The 20,947-nt window shown below is 43.5% G+C and overlaps 1 pseudogene; it reads left to right on the top strand.

Moving 5' to 3' along the window:
* The first annotated feature begins 15,000 nt into the window (after positions 1-15,000).
* On the top strand, positions 15,001-15,118 carry LOC134952504 (5S ribosomal RNA; annotated as a pseudogene).
* Positions 15,119-20,947: the final 5,829 nt, after the last annotated feature.

The raw sequence follows: 20,947 nt of genomic DNA, 5'->3' as shown, positions 1-20,947 counted from the left end.
AGAAACGGTAGCGTTTTTTCCCACACGCCCATAAAACAGCCTGTTTCCACCCAGAAACACCCACTTCCTGTCAATCACATTACGATCACCTGAACGAAGAAAAAGCCGTGAGTAAAATACCTAACTTCATAGCAAATTTACTTGGCGCAGTCGCAGTGCGAACATTGCGTATGCGCACTAAGCGGAAAATCTCTGCGATGCGATGAAATTGACCCCCATATACAGAGAAAGAAAAGAAGACCCTTTTGGTGGGCGCACTCTTCACAAACGGTAAATACCATATGTTATGTGTTAATATTAAAAGTTAGCTTTTAATAAAACTGCCATTAAGATAGTTAAATATCTCACTGCAACTGGCTGGAGATATTATCAGAGATATCTAGATATACAAGGTAAACACAGTAAATGAGTACAATTAACAGAAAATTGCAATACAGCTTCACACCACTGAATTCTTATTGTTATTGATATGCACAAATGCTTATCTAAATTAATGTGGCTGAAAACATGGGTGTATGTTCTGGTCACTCTCCATTCATTATGGGTTGCGGGTTTCCAGTCATAATTCAGGCTGCATCCTACCGCCCTGACCAGTGCAGATGAACTGTATTAATGAAGCCACAATGGGCCAGGTATACCAGGGAGCCCCACCTGGGTATATATGGTAACAAATATATATCCTCAACAGTGGGCTTATTGAAAGTATAGAAGAAAGATGGCGGTACTCCTACTCTTAGTATTACCGGTATTGCTTAGGGATATATGGTACCAATTATGTATCCTAAGTCATTATATTTGTTGGAGGATAGATACGGAAGAAAGATAGCGGTGCTTCTGCTGTTAGTGTTGTTGTGGTTATACCATCCTAGTGGTTCTATAGGCCCCTACAACACTCGGTATTCTTTGGAGGTCGCCCTTCCAGTTCTAACCAAGCCCAAACCGCTTGGCTTCCAAGATCAGACGAGATCAGGCATATTGGGTGTGGTATAGTAGTAGAGTCACTGAACCGATATGAACACTAATGAGAGAGCACCTGAAATATTAGAGAAATAATGAGAGGATGAGAAAAAGGGACAGGAAAAAGAGGGGAAGAGAATCACAAAAATTGTAGGGATATGCAGGACAGTAGTCCCAGATAAAGGGGAAAAAAAATGATAGTATGGTGAATCTGCTGTCTGTGTTAGGCAGGAATATACTCCTTGATCTCAGATGAGAGTTCACCGAATAAGTACAGTAAAAGAAAAAGATTCTACGAAGCAGAGCAAAATATGATAATGAGTAATGCAATTGCGAGTATTCATTCGTTAGGTCTTTAGATGTTAGTATTGTATTGCAAAAGACACTGGCCAGTATTTACTAAAAATCCGAGTTTGGTCGATTTGTGTTTTTTTTTCTAAGTCCCAATCCAGGAATTCACTAAGCACCAATCTCGGCAGTGTCTGGTCTATTCGTAATGGTTTGAATGACAACGACCCGAAATACGAATGAATAGACCATCGGTCAAACGCGGCTGTTATTTCATAGAATACGGGAATTCACTATTCATTCGTATTTAGGTGTTAGTCTCTGAGTGCTCAAATGCGGTCGTATTTTTTTGCGATTCGTTAAAAAAAGCGGCAAAAAAATAGACCTGCTTTTTTCAGTCGTGTTTACATGTGTTGCAAATAAAAAATCACTCACACCTGAATTAGGATGCCTATAAAAGGATGTTAGGCCCATTTCAATACACCTACACTCAGAAATGGCAGCAGGACTGTGGGCCAGTGATCTTTTGTATGCTGTGGGATTCCTCAGACTCAGACATCAGCCTGTAAGTACCCAGGGCCAAGAAACTGAACATGGTCAGCAGGTTGTCCAGGTTGTCCAGGAGGCTGCGCAGGCCTCGTTTTTTAGGGGGCGTTTAAACTTGAACGCATTGTCCGATGATAAGGTAATACAGATGTTCCGTCTAAATCGTAACAACATTTTCCATCTGTACGACCTTGTCAAACTGGGCCTAGACCCTGAGTCAGCACGCTCTCGCCCTGTCTCATGCCTGCACAAACTCCTGGCTGTGTTGCACTTTCTGGCTACTGGCAGCATTCAGGTTGTGTCTGGGGATGTCATAGGGATCTCACAGCCCTCATTTTCCAGAATCTTAACACAGGTGATGTATACCTAACAACCTCTTCTGTTTTGTGTTTGTTTTAATTTCTCGGTGGTCAGTTCTGTCCTAAAATCTCAAGTTTATTGTTCTTTAAAATATTCACACAGGTGTTGGCTGTTTTGCAGCCCCACATCGAGGCCTCAATCTGCTTCCCTACCCAGGAGTCTCAGTGGCATGCCGTCAGGGTAGATTTCTATGAGCTGGCTGGCATGCCCAATGTGCTTGGAGCCATAGATTGCACACACATTCAGCTGAGACCACCTAGGGGCAGGCAGCACATATATACAAACCGCCATTTCGAACACTCCACAAATGGGCAGGTGGTTTGTGATACAAATCTCAAAATAATGAGTGTTGTTGCTGGTTAAAACATACACAAATCACAGCGCTTATTAAAAAGATATGTGCCTTTATTAATACAGTATAAAATTCTTAACAATCATTAATACCAACAATCCTGTCCTGCGTATCGGCCGATCCCGCTAAGCATCAAAATACAATTATAATTGTGGTTCCGTATTAGTATGGTTAGTAAGTAGATTTTCCACGAATCAGCTGATTAGTCAGTCTCCTGACTTAGATAGATTAGGAGCACGTAGCAGTGCAATAGTTAGTATCACTGTTATTGATTAGTTGCAACAGTTTGTTATTTTGATTAGTACAGCATGCTGTTCTTTTATGATTTAGAAACAATTGCAGTGATCCACATGAGAAAATTATTAATAAACCTGTTTTGGAATTTTGGTCCCATTCATTGGTGTCTCCCGGCTCCTGGTGCTTTATCATCCCATCAGCGGTGCCATATCTGGAGTGTCCAATTGTTTGGAAAGTGCCTGCAGGTAGTTCGTAAAATCCGACCGGTACCGGACAAGTGTTGGGGGTCTCTTACGCGTTTCTCCGCCTCTATTATATTCAGCGGCTTCTTCAGAGAGATGTATACATCTCTCTGAAGAAGCCGCTGAATATAAAAGAGGCGGAGAAACGCGTAAGAGACCCCCAACACTTGTCCGGTACCGGTCGGATTTTACGAACTACCTGCAGGCACTTTCCAAACAATTGGACACTCCAGATATGGCACCGCTGATGGGATGATAAAGCACCAGGAGCCGGGAGACACCAATGAATGGGACCAAAATTCCAAAACAGGTTTATTAATAATTTTCTCATGTGGATCACTGCAATTGTTTCTAAATCATAAAAGAACAGCATGCTGTACTAATCAAAATAACAAACTGTTGCAACTAATCAATAACAGTGATACTAACTATTGCACTGCTACGTGCTCCTAATCTATCTAAGTCAGGAGACTGACTAATCAGCTGATTGTGGAAAATCTACTTACTAACCATACTAATACGGAGCCACAATTATAATTGTATTTTGATGCTTAGCGGGATCGGCCGATACGCAGGACAGGATTGTTGGTATTAATGATTGTTAAGAATTTTATACTGTATTAATAAAGGCACATATCTTTTTAATAAGCGCTGTGATTTGTGTATGTTTTAGTCTTTTAATTTAGGGTGGAGTACTCTCCCTTTTAACAGCTGCTGTTGATCAGTGTGTCCCTTTATGTGGATTTAAATTTGTGTGTACTTATCTACCCAGCAAATAGCGCCGAGATATTTTTGTGTGTGAAATTGTTGCTGGTTACCCTGGGGGCTGCCATGACTCCTTCATCCTCAGTCAGTCATCCCTCTTTGATAAGTTTGAGGACGGACAAATGACAGATGGATGGCTGCTGGGTATGTAATTTGATATGTGTAGGCCTGCGTATACTTTGTCCAAATACAGGTGCAGATGTATTAACCTGTAGACGGCATAAGGAAGTGAGAAACCAGTGATCTGTGCAAGGTGATAAAGGCACAAGCCAATCTGCTCCAATATGTTAATTAACATTTAGGAACAGATTGTCTGCTGCCTTTATTACCTTACACATATCACTTTCACTTCCTTATGCCTTCTACAGGTTAATACATCTTCCCCACAGTGTGTTACTTATGTGTTGCTGTATCTTAACATGAAACACGTTACTATATATGTCTTTTAGGTGATGGAGGATATGGCTGTTTCTCTTGGCTTCTAACTCCATTGTCCCGACCTGATACCCCTGCTGAACACAATTACAATAATGCACATAAGTCCACGCGGAATGTGATAGAAAGATGTTTTGGTGTGCTGAAATCTAGGTTTCGGTGTCTGGATAAGTCTGGTGGCCTTTTGTTGTATAGTCCCTCCAAGGTGACTCAAATTGTGTTCTGCTGCTGCTTTCTTCATAACATGTGTTTGCAACAACATCTGCCACATGTTGAGGAGAAGGAGGAAGAAAGCAGCCAGCAAGCAGAGGAATTAGAGACATCTGGTGATACTTGGAGTACTGATGTAGGGAGGCAGGTTAGGCAACAGATCATCAATCGCTATTTCTAAGGTAAGCTTGGTTTGCTTATTTCATTTGATGTGTATTCATAAATAGATGTTTTGCCTTTTTTAACAAAATCCATTACTCTGAATGTGTCTGTCTCCTTGACACATACAAACATACCCTCGCTATATGATAAACAAATGTCGCATGTGTATTGTGTGTATTTTTAATATCAAAACAATAGATTATGAGTGGCATGCATTAAGTCTGAATAATTGATCAAAATCTTGCAGTGCTAATTTCTTACAAGCCCAAATCATCCATTTAGTATTTCACTTTATCATTGTGTGTAACGTCCTAATGCACAGGTTCACAAACTCGGCCCTCAGGACCACACACAGTGCATGTTTTTCTCATAACCCAATAGAAGCACAGGTGTATGAATTACTCACAGACATATGTTAAAAGGTTCACAGGTGGAGCAAATTATGTCACTTGTGATTCTGTGAGTAGACCTGCAAAACATGCACTGTGTGGGTTCCTGAGGGCCGAGTTTGAGAACCTGTGTTCCCAAAAAACACTCCTCAACATATAATATGTTAGCCTTGAGGAATACATGTGTCCCTATGTGTGATGCACCATCATATTTAAGACTCACAAACTTACTGTAATCAGGAATAATTTATTTCCTAATGTTTGATGCTGTAAACTTGATGATGTGTAAGTAAATACACAGTTTGCCACACATATACATTATTATACACAGTTTTTGTTTTTTGTTGTAAAAGTACATATTTGTTTGTTTCAGCATCATGTGTGAAAACATGCTTAATAATTTTTAACACACACAAACATGTCCCAACAATACTGACATTCATTTGGACAAGGTTTTTCAAACAAAACAAAGGCAACATATTACAAGCTTTTTACGCCACTCAATTGTGTTCATCTTGTAATGTTGTATAGATAAGATAGCTAAGATATGTATCACTAACATTGTAATTTGGATTGTCTGCAGGCAAAGAGAATGATTGGAATCTAGAAAGAGTAATGATTAGAAAAAAATCAAGTGGTCAGTTAACTTCCTGCTAACATGTATGTGTGGCTCCATCAACATTTCCCTCCTCCAATACCCCCAAAAAATGAAAAGGAATAAATGTGCGTACTATTTTTTTAATTTATTTTGGGCCACTTATAATTAATGATGTTAAAAAAAGGGTCAAGGAGCTAAGTGTGATATTTTGTAAAGCATCAAAAAACTTGCTAACTATTTTGAGTTACTTATCACAAATGTCTGACTTGTTTTTTTACGTTTTTTTTTTGTGGCTGCTTGTCCTGCCCTTTGCCTTTAGCACTGTCATGTTGGCGTGCTCTGGTGGACCGTCTTGGTGGTGATGAGACTGGCGTGATATTTGGAGTAGTCGTACCAGAACTGCTGGTTGTTTGCTGTTGGTGCATGCATTTGAGTGTTTCATTCAGGTTAGTGAGGGTGGCATTGAGTTCACGTGTAGCAGCATTTTGATTGTCTACTATTCGGAATAAACTCTCATTAATCTTTTGACTGTTTTGAAAAATGCTCATATAACTTTGATGTTGTCTGTGCTGTTCTTCCATTAGTCTGTGCTGTTCTTCCATTAGTCTGTGCTTTTCTTCCATTATGCGCTGTAAGTTGCCCATGACCTGTGTAATGTCTGTACGCATGAGTTCCATGGTATTGCCTATTCTGGTTGTTTGCTCATTTTGTCTACTCAGATTTCTTGAGATTCTTCTGAGGTGAGATGGTAGGCTTGCAAACATTTGTGTCTGCTTACGCAGGCAATCTTCATTAGTGGCCTGCTGTCTAGCCCAAATAGTCCAAAACACCTGATCAGGGCCTTGTGTTCCTGGTGTTGTTGGGCTGTGTTGTGGTGGTGGTGTGCTTTGCTGTGGTGCTGTACTCACAGGTGCTGGGGGGCTCATTCCTTGCATTAATGGCTGCATTTCTAAGATGTTTGTCTCCTCCATGTCACTGTGTTGGTGTTTTTGCGGAGGGATGCTGTTCCCAGGACTCGAAGCTGAAATGTTAAACATATCTCCGTTAGCTATCCAAATGTTTGTTAAATGTTAAAAAATCACTACACATGGAACACATGTCATTCACTGTTGCTTTCAACTATTCTGGCTAGCAACATCATCACTCATAGCTTAAATACATACATATGCCTGTTTGTGGCAAATGTGTCTGGTTACTTAATTGTGAAAGCAAACACTTTAGTTTTATTGTAGCTCACACATACTCCACCATAAAAAAAACATTGGAATACATAATGTGTTACCTTATAGCTTTGTTCAAACAAACATAGTAATGTTTTTGTATGCATTTTGCAATGTTACCTCAAGCACACATGAGATTTTTGGAAAAACAAACTTACTTTTTACAAACAAACCAACATGCTTTTTTGTTGCAGCATCTTATACCCAATGTCATACTGTATGACTCAAGTGGACATACATATCTTTGCTGGATGTGGACAAGGCCATTTAGTTTGGATTCCATTTCAGCTTTTCCTTACTGCAGTAATTATTTTTGTTTTGGATGTGTTTTGACTTAATGCGGTTATGACTGATTTTGATTATGTTCTGACATTTTACACTTTTTTTTTCAGTTTGATACTCACAATCAAGATGAGGGGAGCGTGGATGACGTCTTGGAGGTGTGTCCAAAATTTGGAGTGGGGGGACAGAACATACGGACGATAATCTTCGTGGCGGGGTAGCCTGCTGTGTTTGTGCCGGGACAGACGACCTTGCTTTCTTTTCGGCCACAGGCTTTTTGTGGTGATGTTTTACAGAAGTGCCACTTCTGCTGCTCCATACTTCTTTTGATGGACCTTTTAATGAAAGTGCAATTTTGTTATGGCCATTCCTTTACAAGCATACCCTATGCTACAATGGACACTTTACCTGCTTCCGCAGTGTCAATATCATCAGATGTGATAGGATCTACTGGCCGACGAGTAGTTCTGCTTTTTTCAGACACTGTATAAAATGAAATATATTCATAAATCATGCTATTGTGTATACATCCACCCATTATGCTTATAAACATTTTAACATTTAGAAATGCTTGTTTTTTAATTCAAACAAACATAAGGACCAGAAATACAAAAATTTAAAAAAAAACAAAAAACAAAACACATATGCACTATGGCAACATCAAGACAGGAAAACATGTACAGGACACTGACATAGGCCACAAGTTCAAGGAAAGGTTTTTTATTTAAAAAAAAACACAACTTCATTTTGTATTGGATGGAAAAATATTACAGATGCAATATCTAATTTGCTCTGTGATGTGGCACTCCAAAGACACATTACCACTATATGAGCAAAAACAAAATGCAGCAAATTTTTTGAATAAAAAAAATGCAGTATGGTGTCACGGTACAAATACAAGCAAAAAAAATAAATAAAAAACAATAAAAAATACATACATAACATTCTCTAAAGATGACATTACACATGTAAGTGGTTTACAAACCACTTTCCAGTACTCCAGCCTCTAACATGACAACGACTTTCGACTTATAAAAAAAAAAAAAACATGGATCACTTATATATAAAACATTGGCCCTCATTCCGAGTTGTTCGCTCGTTCTTTTTCATCGCATCGCAGTGAAAATCCGCTTAGTACGCATGCGCAAAGTTCGCACTGCGACTGCGCCAAGTAACTTTACTATGAAGAAAGTATTTTTACTCACGGCTTTTTCTTCGCTCCGGCGATCGTAATGTGATTGACAGGAAATGGGTGTTACTGGGCGGAAACACGGCGTTTCAGGGGCGTGTGGCTGAAAACGCTACCGTTTCCGGAAAAAACGCAGGAGTGGCCGGAGAAACGGTGGGAGTGCCTGGGCGAACGCTGGGTGTGTTTGTGACGTCAACCAGGAACGACAAGCACTGAACTGATCGCACAGGCAGAGTAAGTCTGGAGCTACTCTGAAACTGCTAAGTAGTTAGTAATCGCAATATTGCGAATACATCGGTCGCAATTTTAAGAAGCTAAGATTCACTCCCAGTAGGCGGCGGCTTAGCGTGTGTAACTCTGCTAAATTCGCCTTGCGACCGATCAACTCGGAATGAGGGCCATAGTCATAATTTTTACCGTAAAAAATGCCCAAAAGGAAAACATTATTGCAGGACAATTCAGAGACACACCAAGTCCAAACTACACATGCTAAATATCTGTCTGAAAAACACATGACATACAATAAAGTAAGATGTTACATTGGCTTTTATCTAAAACATGAACCAAAACAATGTATTTGCTGACACACACTTGGAGATGGGAGTAATATGCAACGTCACATGACACAGATTACAAAATATATATATATTTTTTTAAATGCAAATACACATGCTCACCATTCTTCCTTGGCCTATCGGAATCCCGGACATGGGTTGCAGAGACAACTTCTGGAGGTATTACACTCCGCATGGGCTCCTCATACTCCAGATAACTTGCAATATAGGGCTGTCCACCACCGGTTTTCCGAGCCGACTTGGCCTCCTTGGCCATTTTGGACTTGATACGTCGCTTTATGTCATAGTACCGTTTGCGGCATGTGTCCTACGTCCGCTTGACCACCCCCTCACTATTGACAGCAGCAACTACTTTCGCCCACAACTCATTCTTCCTCCGTGTTGGAACCTTGGCGGACTCAGGGCCAAATAGCTGCCTCTGATACTTAATCAGCTCATGCACCAATGCCACATTTTCAGCAAAACTAAACTTAACATTCCGCCCAGTCTTAGTAGTGGTGCGTGGCTGCGGAGCACTCTGACTGTCACTATCACTTGAGGCTGCTGCAGCAACCTCACCCACCTCCTCCACCTCACTAACCTCACTAACACTCACCTCCTCCCCCTCACTCACACCCTCCACCTCTGAGTCACACATAATTGTGTGTCTAAACAGTTAACACAGGGAAAAAAAAAGACAAACAACACACTCCTCCACTACCACTACACAACTCACACACACACACACACACACACACACACACACACACACACACACACACAAACACTGACAAGGGACTATAAAGAAAAATAACTTGGACTAAAATTGAGACAAAACCACAAAATACAAGACAACAAGAATGACAAAACGACTTTCAAACACAATACCACACTCAGAAATCGCTACCAACACTCCTCACCAAACCACAAATTCACCTACCTCCACAGCACAACCTCCCTCCTCCTCACCACTAACTAAACCCACGAGGTGCGGACGGTTTGGGGCGTATTTATATGGTTGCGCACACAGGGCCGGTGCTAGGGTGTTCGGTGCCCCTCTGCAAACTATAAATTTGCGCCCTCCCATATTCCTTTGGCGCGCGCCGGGAAAAGGGGTGTGGTCTCACAAGTAAGGGGCATGGCCACACAATAGTACCCCCATTTAAAATTACGCCACAATGTAGCACAATCTTATTAATCTTATACGTAATGCCCCACCCGTAGTAGTAGCGTCCTTATATGTAATGCACCCCAGTAATAGTAGCATCCTTATACATAATGCCCCCCAGTAGTAGTAGTATCCTTATACATAATGCCCCCCCAGTAGTAGTAGCGTCCTTATACATAATGCCCCCCAGTAGTAGTAGTGTCCTTATACATAATGCCCCCCCAGTAGTAGTAGCATCCTTACACATAATCCCCCCCAGTAGTAGTAGCATCCTTATACATAATGCCCCCTCCCGTAGTAGTAGTGTCCTTATACATAATGCCCCCCAGTAGTAGTAGCATCCTTATACATAATGCCCCCCAGTAGTAGTAGCGTCCTTATACGTAGTGCACCCCCAGTAGTAGACGCGTCCTTATACGTAATACCCCCCAGTAGTAGTAGCGTCCTTATACGTAGTGCACCCCCAGTAGTAGAAGCGTCCTTATACGTAATTCCCCCCTAGAAGTAGAAGCGTCCTTATACGTAATGCCCCCCCAGTAGTAGTAGTGTCCTTATACGTAGTGCACCCCCAGTAGTAGTAGCGTCCTTATACTTAATGTCCCCCCAGTAGTAGTAGCGTCCTTATACGTAATGCCCTCCCAGTAGTAGTAGCGTTCTTATACGTAATGCCCTCCCAGTAGTAGTAGCGTTCTTATACGTAATGCGCCCCCAGTAGTAGTACCGTCCTTATACATAATGCTCCGCGCAGTAGTAGCATCCTTATACGTAATGCCCTCCCACCAGTAGTAGCATTGTTATACGTAATGCCCTCCCAGTAATGGTAGCGTCCTTATACATAATGCCCCCAAGTAGTAGTATCGTCCTTATACGTAATGCCCCCCCCCAGTAGTAGTAGCGTCCTTATACGTAGTGCACCCCAGTAGTAGTATCGTCCTTATACGTAATGCCCCCCCCAGTAGTAGTAGCGTCCTTATACGTAGTGCACCCCTGTAGTAATAGCGTCCTTATACGTAATGCACCTCCCCAGTAGTAGTAGCGTCCTTATACGTAATGCCCCACACAGTAGTAGTAGCGTCCTTATACGTAATGCCCCCCCCCAGTAGTAGTAGCGTCCTTATACGTAATGCCCCCCCAGTAGTAGTAGCGTTCTTACATGTAATGCCCCCCCCAGTAGTAGCGTTGTTATACGTAATGCCCCCCCAGTAGTAGCGTCCATAAAGCGCGCGCACAGACATACCTCACACACACACACACACACACACACACACACACACAATTCACACATACACACACACACATACACACCCACCATATACACACACACACCTCTCTCACCCTCCACTTACCTAAGCCAGTCTCCCTCTGTACAGCAGCCTGGTCCGTGTAGCTCCGCCCCCTTCTGGTCGTTTAGCCACGCCCCTTCCATCCTGTGTAGCTCCGCCCCCTTCTGTCCCGTACTCGGCGCTGTCACACAGCACAGGTGAGGGGAGGGGAGGGAGGAGGCTTTTCATGCTGCAGGTGCCCACTGCCAGTGCCTGTCATACAGTGACAGACACAGCACTGGCAGCAGCAGCAGCAGGAGGGGGGACAGGACGGCGCAGCAGGGAAGGAATGCAGAGCAGGGGAAGCGCCTATCCGTCCCAGCGCCTCCCTGCACTGCATCCCTTCGCTGAGCGGGTAGCGCCGGGCCTGTGCGCACAGACACTCCTACCATATGAAACACAACCAATCACGAACGGGGATGAAAATCGAAACTGAAAGTGAAAATGCGGCCGCGGGAAAAAAAAACCCTGCCGCGTTTAACTTAGGAAAAAACCCAGCAAATCCAACAAAAACACGTACGCAAATGACAATGACGTCCGTAAATGTGCCAAAAAAAAATGACTGGCATCGACATCGGATAACACGAAAACCATAAAGTCGACTGCTTCGTAACTTTGCGTATATGGATTCAAAAAGTTGCATGAAAATGCACCCGATACAAAACGAGTTTAAACACTACACAAACCAACTCAAACACGAATATTAGTAAATATTGGCCCCTACGTGAGAAGTATGTAGTGACTAATGCACTGTTTATGGCTCAAATTGGAAATTTACCAAATAGGGAGACTATTGCTCAAAAACTTATACCACTCTAACATAAATTGTAAGATAATTTATATACCCTAAAGTTCTAAGAATAAAATCCCTGAAACATTATATGTAGGAAGTATAGATAAAAAGAGGGGCGACGATATCAATAATAGTAATCATGCCCAATGCTATTTCCCAGACTCCTGGGGGATGAGCTAACGAATGGGTGAGGAGCCAGCAGCTCGGTTGTTTTGGCTGGCTCAGTTGTGCATATATTGGACAGACTATATGGAAAACAGAAAAAATGAGGAGAGGAGAAATATACATGTACAGTATATACTGGACCCAAAGAAGTGTAGATACAGGTTGAGTATCCCATATCCAAATATTCCGAATTACGGAATATTCCGAAGTACGGACTTTTTTGAGTGAGATAGTGAAACCTTTGTTTTCTGATGGCTCAATGTACACAAACTTTGTTTAATACACAAAGTTATTAAAAATATTGTATCAAATGACCTTCAGGCTGTGTGTATAAGGTGTATATGAAACATACATGAATTGTGTGAACGTACACACACTTTGTTTAATGTACAAAGTTATTAAAAATATTGGCTAAAATGAACTTCAAACTGTTTATATAAGGTGTATACTGTATGAATCATAAATGCATTGTGTGCTTAGATTTGGGTCCTATCGCCATGATATCTCATCATGGTATGCAATTATTCCAAAATACGGAAAAATCCGATATCCAAAATATTTCTGGTCCCAAGCATTTTGGATAAGGGATACTCAACCTGTATTAAATAGCCGTGGAGATGAGGTAGTATCCAGATTGCTCCCAAACTCCTACGGATACCTGTGATTAGCTGGGATCATGTGTGGGTCCAGCGGTACCGTAGTCCCAAGTGGGGGTCCAGGGGAAAACGCGTTTCACCCGGTAAACGGGCTTGTTCACTTCCAGGTAATGCCACATGGTTGTTAAGCTAAATGGGGTTTAAATACCCTTCTTAGGTACGTCCCCATGGTATGTGTGGGGGAGGAGTTATCCTTAGAATTAGCCTATCTCTAATAGTCATACCAGATCGGCCTTTGGATACATAAGCGTCATATTACAACTTCCTGTGCTGTTCAGGAAGGGAAGGATCATTTCCTACTTGCATACCTGTTGCTAAGCAACCAGCAATCTACCATCGATTACATTCCTGCACGGATATGATTAATGTGCTCCTTGTCCTTTTGGTTTAGAAAACAGACAGTCATGAGTAGACCAGGGTATTGTAAACGGGAAGTGATTGGAGTTATATGTCCCAAAATTTTTTTATTTATACTTCAGATCCATCCTAAGGTTCATAGACACCCATTTGACCCACAATGTCATGCTCTGCAAGATCCTTCTGTGTGCACTTGTTGCTAAGCAACATTCGTTATCTTGCACGAGTTTAGTCATGCTGGAAACCTTCTAAAGAGATGAACGCCTCTAAGTGCAAAGAGGAGTGGACATCCGGGGATCTAGAAGGTAACCATGGTAACTGGCCGTCTCTTATGAATGAGATCCGGATTAGTTACTATGTTTGGACTGTTGCCGAGCAACCGCTATAGGCTAGGTTGAAAGCCGGTTGTAATACGTGTGATAGATCACTCAAGTGCTGCTGAGTCCCGAGAGGTCACACTACATTCAGATGATCATTTTGGAACAGTAATACATATGTACGTTTATGCCCTTATTGTGTATGTACGTTTGTGCCCTTCTTGTGCACGCCCCCATGAGGTATACGGGGGAAGGGTTCGAGTCAAGCCATATCAGGGATAATCTAACCCGGTGAGCCTATGAATGCTTCTGCGTCAAGTTACGGCTTCCTGTATTGTTCAAAACGAAAGGGGTCATTTTTTACTTATTTACATGTTGCTAAGCAACCAGCTTGTCCATATGACGCTTATGTATCCAAAGGCCGATCTGGTATGACTATTAGAGATAGGCTAATTCTAAGGATAACTCCTACCCCACACACACCATGGGGACGTACCTAAGAAGGGTATTTAAACCCTATTTAGCTTCACAACCATGTGGCATTACCTGGAATTGAACAAGTCCGTTTACCGGGTGAAACGCGTTTTCCCCTGGACCCCCACCTGGGACTACGGTACCGCTGGATGCACATATGATCCCAGCTGATCACAGGTATCCGTAGGAGTTTGGGAGAAATCCAGATGCTACCTCATCTCCACGGCTATTTAATATCCACGCTTCTTTGGGTCCAGTATATATACATATATTTCTCCTCTCCTCATTTTTTCTGTTTACCATATAGTCTGTCCAATATATGCACAACTGAGCCAGCCAAAACAACCAAGCTTCTGGCTCCTCCCCCATTTGTTAGCCCATCCCCCAGGAGTCTGGGAAATAGCATTGGGCATGATTACTATTATTGATATCGTCACTCCTCTTTTTACTTTTACATCCTACATATAATGTTTCAGGGATTTTATCCTTAGAACTTTAGGGTATATAAATTATCTTACAATTTATGTTAGAGTCTTTATAAATGTTTGAGCAATAGTCTCCCTATTTGGTAAATTTCCAATTTGAGCCATAAACAGTGCATTAGTCACTACATACTTCTCACGTAGTGTCTTTTGCAATACAATACTAAAAAGACCTAACGAATGAATACTCGCAATTGCATTACTCATTATCATATTTTGCTCTGCTTCGTAGAATCTTTTTCTTTTACTGTACTTATTTGGTGAACTCTCATCTGAGATCCAGGAGTATATTCCTGCCTAACACAGCAGATTCACCATACTATGATTTATTTTTCCCTTTATCTGGGACTACTGTCCTGCATATTCCTACAATTTATGTGATTCTCTTCCCTTCATTTTCCTGTCCCTTTTTCTCGTCCTCTCATTATTTCTCTAATATTTCAGGTGCTCTCTCATTAGTGTTCCATATCGGTTCAGTGACTCTACTACCATACCACACCCAATATGCCCAATCTCGTCTGATCTTGGAAGCCAAGCGGTTTGGGCTTGGTTAGTACCTGGAAGGGCGACCTCCAAGGAATACAGAGTGTTGTAGGGGCCTATAGAACCACTAGGATGGTATAACCACAACAACACTAACAGCAGAAGCACCGCTATCTTTCTTCCGTATCTATCCTCCAACAAATAAAACGACTTAGGATACATAATCGGTACCATATATCCCTAAGCAATACCTGTAATACTAAGAGTAGGAGTACCGCCATCTTTCTTCTATACTTTCAATAAGCCCACTGTTGAGGATATATATTTGGTACCATATATACCCAGGTGGGGCTCCCTGATATGCCCGGCCCATTGTGGCTTCATTAATACAGTTCATCTGTACTGGTCAGGGCGGTAGGATGCAGCCCGAATTATGACTGCAAACCCGCAACCCATAATGAATGGAGAGTGACCAGAACAATTAGAGATGAGCGGGTTCGGTTCTCCGAGAACCAAACCCCCCCAAACTCCATGTGGTTTACACGGGTCCGAGGCGGGCTCGGTTGTTCCCGCCTGACTCGGAAAACCCGAACGAGGGAAAACGTCATCATCCCGCTGTCGGATTCTCGCGAGATTCGGATTCCATATAAAGAGCCACACGTCGCCACCATTTTCACTCGTGCATTGTAGAGAGAGCGGAGAGGATGTGGCAACGTTCTCTCAGTGGAAATCTCAATATCATTGCTCAGTATCAGTGCTTACTTATTGCTGCTCAGTAATACTAGTAGTGTGTCTCTCTTGTGCTGCATCTTGCTGCTCAGTGTCAGTTCAACTTCTCAGTAGTATCCTCATCAGTGCTCAGTATCACTGCTCATTGTCTTGTGCTGCAGTGTGGTGCTCAGTATACTACAGTACATTACTAATAGTCCTGTGTCTTGTGCTGCATCTTGCTGCTCAGTGTCAGTTCTCAGTATTATCCTCATCAGTGCTCAGTATCACTGCTCATTGTCTTGTGCTGCAGTGTGGTGCTCAGTATACTACAGTACATTACTAATAGTCCTGTGTCTTGTGCTGCATCTTGCTGCTCAGTGTCAGTTCTCAGTATTATCCTCATCAGTGCTCAGCATCACTGCTCATTGTCTTGTGCTGCAGTGTGGTGCTCAGTATACTACAGTACATTACTAATAGTCCTGTGTCTTGTGCTGCATCTTGCTGCTCAGTGTCAGTTCTTCTCAGTATTATCCTCATCAGTGCTCAGTATATCTGCTCATTGTCTTGTACTGCATTGTGATGCTCAGTATACTACAGTACATTACTAATAGTCCAGTGCTGCATCTTGCTGCTCAGTGTCAGTTCTTCTCAGTATTATCCTCATCAGTGCTCAGTATCACTGCTCATTGTCTTGTGCTGCATTGTGGTGCTCAGTATACTACAGTACATTACTAATAGTCCAGTGCTGCATCTTGCTGCTGTAGGGTGCTCTGGTAGTGTCCTGTCACTGTGCATCATTCCAGTCACAGTGGTATCTGGTATCTATCTAATGCAGTGATGGCTAACCTTGACACTCCACCTGTTGTTGAACTACACATCCCAGCATGCCCTGCATCAGTTTTAGCAAGCCCAAATAGCAAAACTGTAGCAGGGCATGCTGGGATGTGTAGTTAAACAACAGCTGGAGTGTCAAGGTTAGCCATCACTGATGTAGTGGTATCTAATTCCAGACATTACCGCCGTCTAATTCCAGATATATTACTGGCATATAATTCCACACATTAAAAAATGGAGAACAAAAATGTGGAGGGTAAAATAGGGAAAGATCAAGATCCACTTCCACCTAGTGCTAAAGCTGCTGCCACTAGTCATGGCAGAGACGATTCAATGCCATCAACGTCGTCTGCCAAGGTCGATGCCCAATGTCATAGTAGGGAGCATGTAAAATTCAAAAAGCAAAAGTTCAGTAAATTGACCCAAAAATCTAAATTAAAATCGTCTGAGGAGAAGCGTAAACTTGCCAATATTCCATTTTACGACACGGAGTGGCAAGGAACGGCTGAGGCCCTGGCCTATGTTCATGGCTAGTGGTTCAGCTTCACATGAGGATGGAAGCACTCATCCTCCCGCTAGACAAATGAAAAGAGTTAAGCTGGCAAAAGCACAGCAAAGAATTGTGCGTTCTAAATCACAAATCCCCAAGGAGAGTCCAAATGTGTTGAAGGGTGCGATGCCTGACCTTCCCAACACTGGACGGGAAGAGGTGGTTCCTTCTACCATTTGCATGCCCCCTGCAAGTGCTGGAAGGAGCACCCACAGTCCAGTTCCTGATATTCAAATTGAAGATGTCACTGTTGAAGTACACCAGGATGAGGATATGGGTGTTGCTGGAGCTGAGGAGGAAATTGACGAGGAGGATTCTGATGGTGAGGTGGCTTGTTTAAGTCAGGCACCCGGGGAGACACCTGTTGTCCGTGGGATGAATAAGGCCATTGACATGCCTGGTCAAAATACAAAAAAAAAATCAGCTCTTCGGTGTGGAATTATTTCAACAGAAATGCGGACAACTGGTGTCAAGCCATGTGTTGCCTTTGTCAAGCTGTAATAAGTAGGGGTAAGGATGTTAACCACCTAGGAACATCCTCCCTTATACGTCACCTGGAGCGCATTCATCAGAAGTTATTGACAAGTTCAAAAACTTTGGGTGACAGCGGAAGCAGTCCACTGACAACTAAATCCCTTTTTCCTCTTGTACCCAAGCTCCTGCAAACCACACCACCAACTCCCTCAATGTCAATTTCCTCCTTAGACATTAACACCAATAGTCCTGCAGGCCATGTCACTGACAAGTCTGACGAGTCCTCTCCTAACTGGGATTCCTCCGATGGATCCTTGAGTGGAACGCCTACTGCTGCTGTTGCTGCTGGCGCTGCGGTTGTTGCTGCTGGGAGTCGATCATCATCCCAGAGGGGAAGTCGGAAGACCACTTGTACTACTTCCAGTAAGCAATTGACTGTCCAACAGTCCTTTGCGAGGAATATGAAATATCACAGCAGTCATCCTGTTGCAAAGCGGATAACTCAGGCCTTGACAACTATGTTGGTGTTAGACGTGCGTCCGGTATCCACCGTTAGTTCACAGGGACTTAGAGAATTGCTTGAGGTAGTGTGTCCCCGGTACCAAATCCCATCTAGGTGTTACGCACACCAGTGCTAACAGGAGTATACCGGTGTATGAACAGAGAGGGAAGCAAAGCAAACGAACTCACAGACAGTATAACATAACATACACAGGAGGTGATGGAATAACTAATAAACACAAAGTGAACGGAGAAGCCCAAAGGCTCAGGAATTGGGTGTCTCCCTAGTGTCAGGAATGCTCAGATGGAATAGAGCGGACAATGAAGCGAGGTGTAGTGATTTAACATGTGGAGCACCTGAAATGATGTTGCTAAGAGCAACAGAAAAAACTTCAAAGGGTTACCAACGGGTGTGGGAATAAACTCCTTGGTCAGAGATAGAAATATAGACACAAGGAGAGTATCCACAATCCTAACCCCCACTTGCAGGGCACAGGTTCAGCTTACTGCCACTAAACTGACACCTGGACGCCCTGCACAGTGAGGGAGGATTAAGCAAGCAGGTTGAGAGTACAGCCGCAAACCTGCTGGGTTCACAGAATAGCAAAAGAACCTCAGCAGGTCAAACAACTGACTCCAGTCTTACTGCTAGGTCCGGATTGGCAGAATGAAGTACCGAATCCCAAGGCCTATTCGCAGTAAGCAACAAGTAAATACAAAGTCACACAGTACTAGCTAACTCTCTGGAACTGACTAACAAACAAAGATTCAGCAGCATTTGCCTAGCCTGAGAGGATGGTTTATATAGCAGGTGCTGTCCACGCCCCACTCAGACCTCACAGACTGTGAGCACAAAACCAGCGCCGGATTCCCTGCCGTGCACAGAGCCTGTAACCACTACACAGTAAAAACCCGGACCGGAGTATCAGCTGCGCTCAGGTTACTTCGCTAAACTTGCCTCCCGGTTGCCATGGCGACGTGGCAGCACAGAGTAGGAGATCCTAACAGTACCCCCCCTCTGACGAGGGGTCAAAGAACCCCTACCACCGGGTTTATCGGGGAACTGCGAGAAGAAAGAGCGTATCAGTCTGGGGGCATGAAGATCACAACTGCGCACCCACGACCGCTCCTCCGGGCCATACCCCTTCCAGTGCATCAAAAATGACAGCTGACCCCGAACCATCTTGGAGTCAAGAACCCTTTCAACCACAAACTCCCTCTGACCCCGTATCAGAAGAGGAGAAGGTCTTCCACTGGAAGAAGGATTACTAACCGCCAGTTTTAAAAGGGAACAATGAAATGTTTTATTGATACCCAATGAACGGGGCAGATCTAACTGAAATGCCACCGGATTGATAACCCTGGTGATCTTATAAGGGCCGATGAACCGGGGGCCTAACTTATGAGATGGCTGTCTCAACTTCAAATTCTTGGTGGACAACCAGACGAAGTCTCCTAATTTGAAGCTGCAGGGTCTTCTCCGCTTATCAAAAACCCTTTTGGTCACTAATGATACAGACACAAGGGCTTTCTTCACTTTCCTCCAAATACCCCTAAGGACCGAAACAACAGAGGAACCACCAGGCGTGGAATCCAGGGGGTCAAAAGAATTGTCCCATACACACAAAGGAAGGGAGAGATCCCTGTAGCAGAGTGAGCCGCGTTGTTATAGGCAAACTCCGCCATGGACAGATGAGCAACCCAGTCAGTATGACACTTGGAGACATAACACCAGAGGAACTGCTCCAAGGACTGGTTCACCCTCTCAGTCTGCCCATTAGACTGTGGATGGTAGCCTGATGACAATCTCACAGAAATCTGGAGATCAGAACAAAATGCCCTCCAGAATTTGGCCACAAACTGGGATCCACGGTCAGAGACCACATCAAGTGGCAACCCATGGAGGCGCACAACATGCTGCATAAATAACTCAGACAGGCGTCTGGCCGATGGCAACCCAACCAGTGGAACGAAATGCGCCATCTTCGAAAACCTGTCAACGACAACCCAAATGGCTGTCACCCCCGAGGATTTGGGCAAGTCCACCACAAAATCCATGGAAATGTGGGTCCATGGCTTAGACGGAATAGAGAGTGGATGTAATGGGCCGACAGGAACCCCTCTAGGAGTTTTATTTCGGCACAAACGTCACATGCCCGAACCCACTGATCCACATCCATAGCCACCGAGGGCCACCACACTGCCCTAGACAGCAACTCCCGAGTTCTGGCAATACCCGGATGCCCTGCCGACCTCTTGGCATGGAATTCCAGGAACACTCGCTGTCTTAACCTAGGAGGCACAAACAAGAGACCTACCGGAAGGTCTGGAGGAGCCTGCTCCTGTGCTCTAAGGACTAATGACAAGAGGTCCTGGGTAATGCCCACTTTAATACATGATGGGGACACAATGGGCAATGGCTCCTCGTTGGTCTCTTGAACTGGAGCAAAACTCAGCGAGAGCGCATCAGCCTTGATGTTTTTTGACCCAGGGCGATATGTTATCAAAAAATTAAAGCGAGCAAAAAACAAAGCCCATCGTGCCTGCCTGGCATTGAGCCGCTTCGCTGACTCTAAATATGCCAGATTCTTATGGTCGGTGAGAATTGAGACCACAAACTTAGCCCCCTCAAGCCAGTGTCTCCACTCCCCGAGTGCATCCTTTATAGCCAACAATTCCCGGTTACCCACATCATAATTCATCTCAGCAGACGAAAATTTACGGGAAAAGTAAGCACAGGGATGAAGGCGATTATCAGACACCCCCATCTGAGAGAGCACTGCCCCAATACCTATCTCAGAGGCATCCACTTCTACCACAAAAGGACGCTCTGGATCTGGGTGTCGCAGCACCTTGGCCGAGACAAATGCCCTT

The sequence above is a fragment of the Pseudophryne corroboree genome, chromosome 1 (assembly GCF_028390025.1).
Source record: "Pseudophryne corroboree isolate aPseCor3 chromosome 1, aPseCor3.hap2, whole genome shotgun sequence".
In the NCBI taxonomy this organism is placed as follows: Eukaryota; Metazoa; Chordata; class Amphibia; order Anura; family Myobatrachidae; genus Pseudophryne; species Pseudophryne corroboree.
Note: the sequence above shows the minus strand (reverse complement) of the source record. Positions and strands in the feature narration are given on the sequence as shown.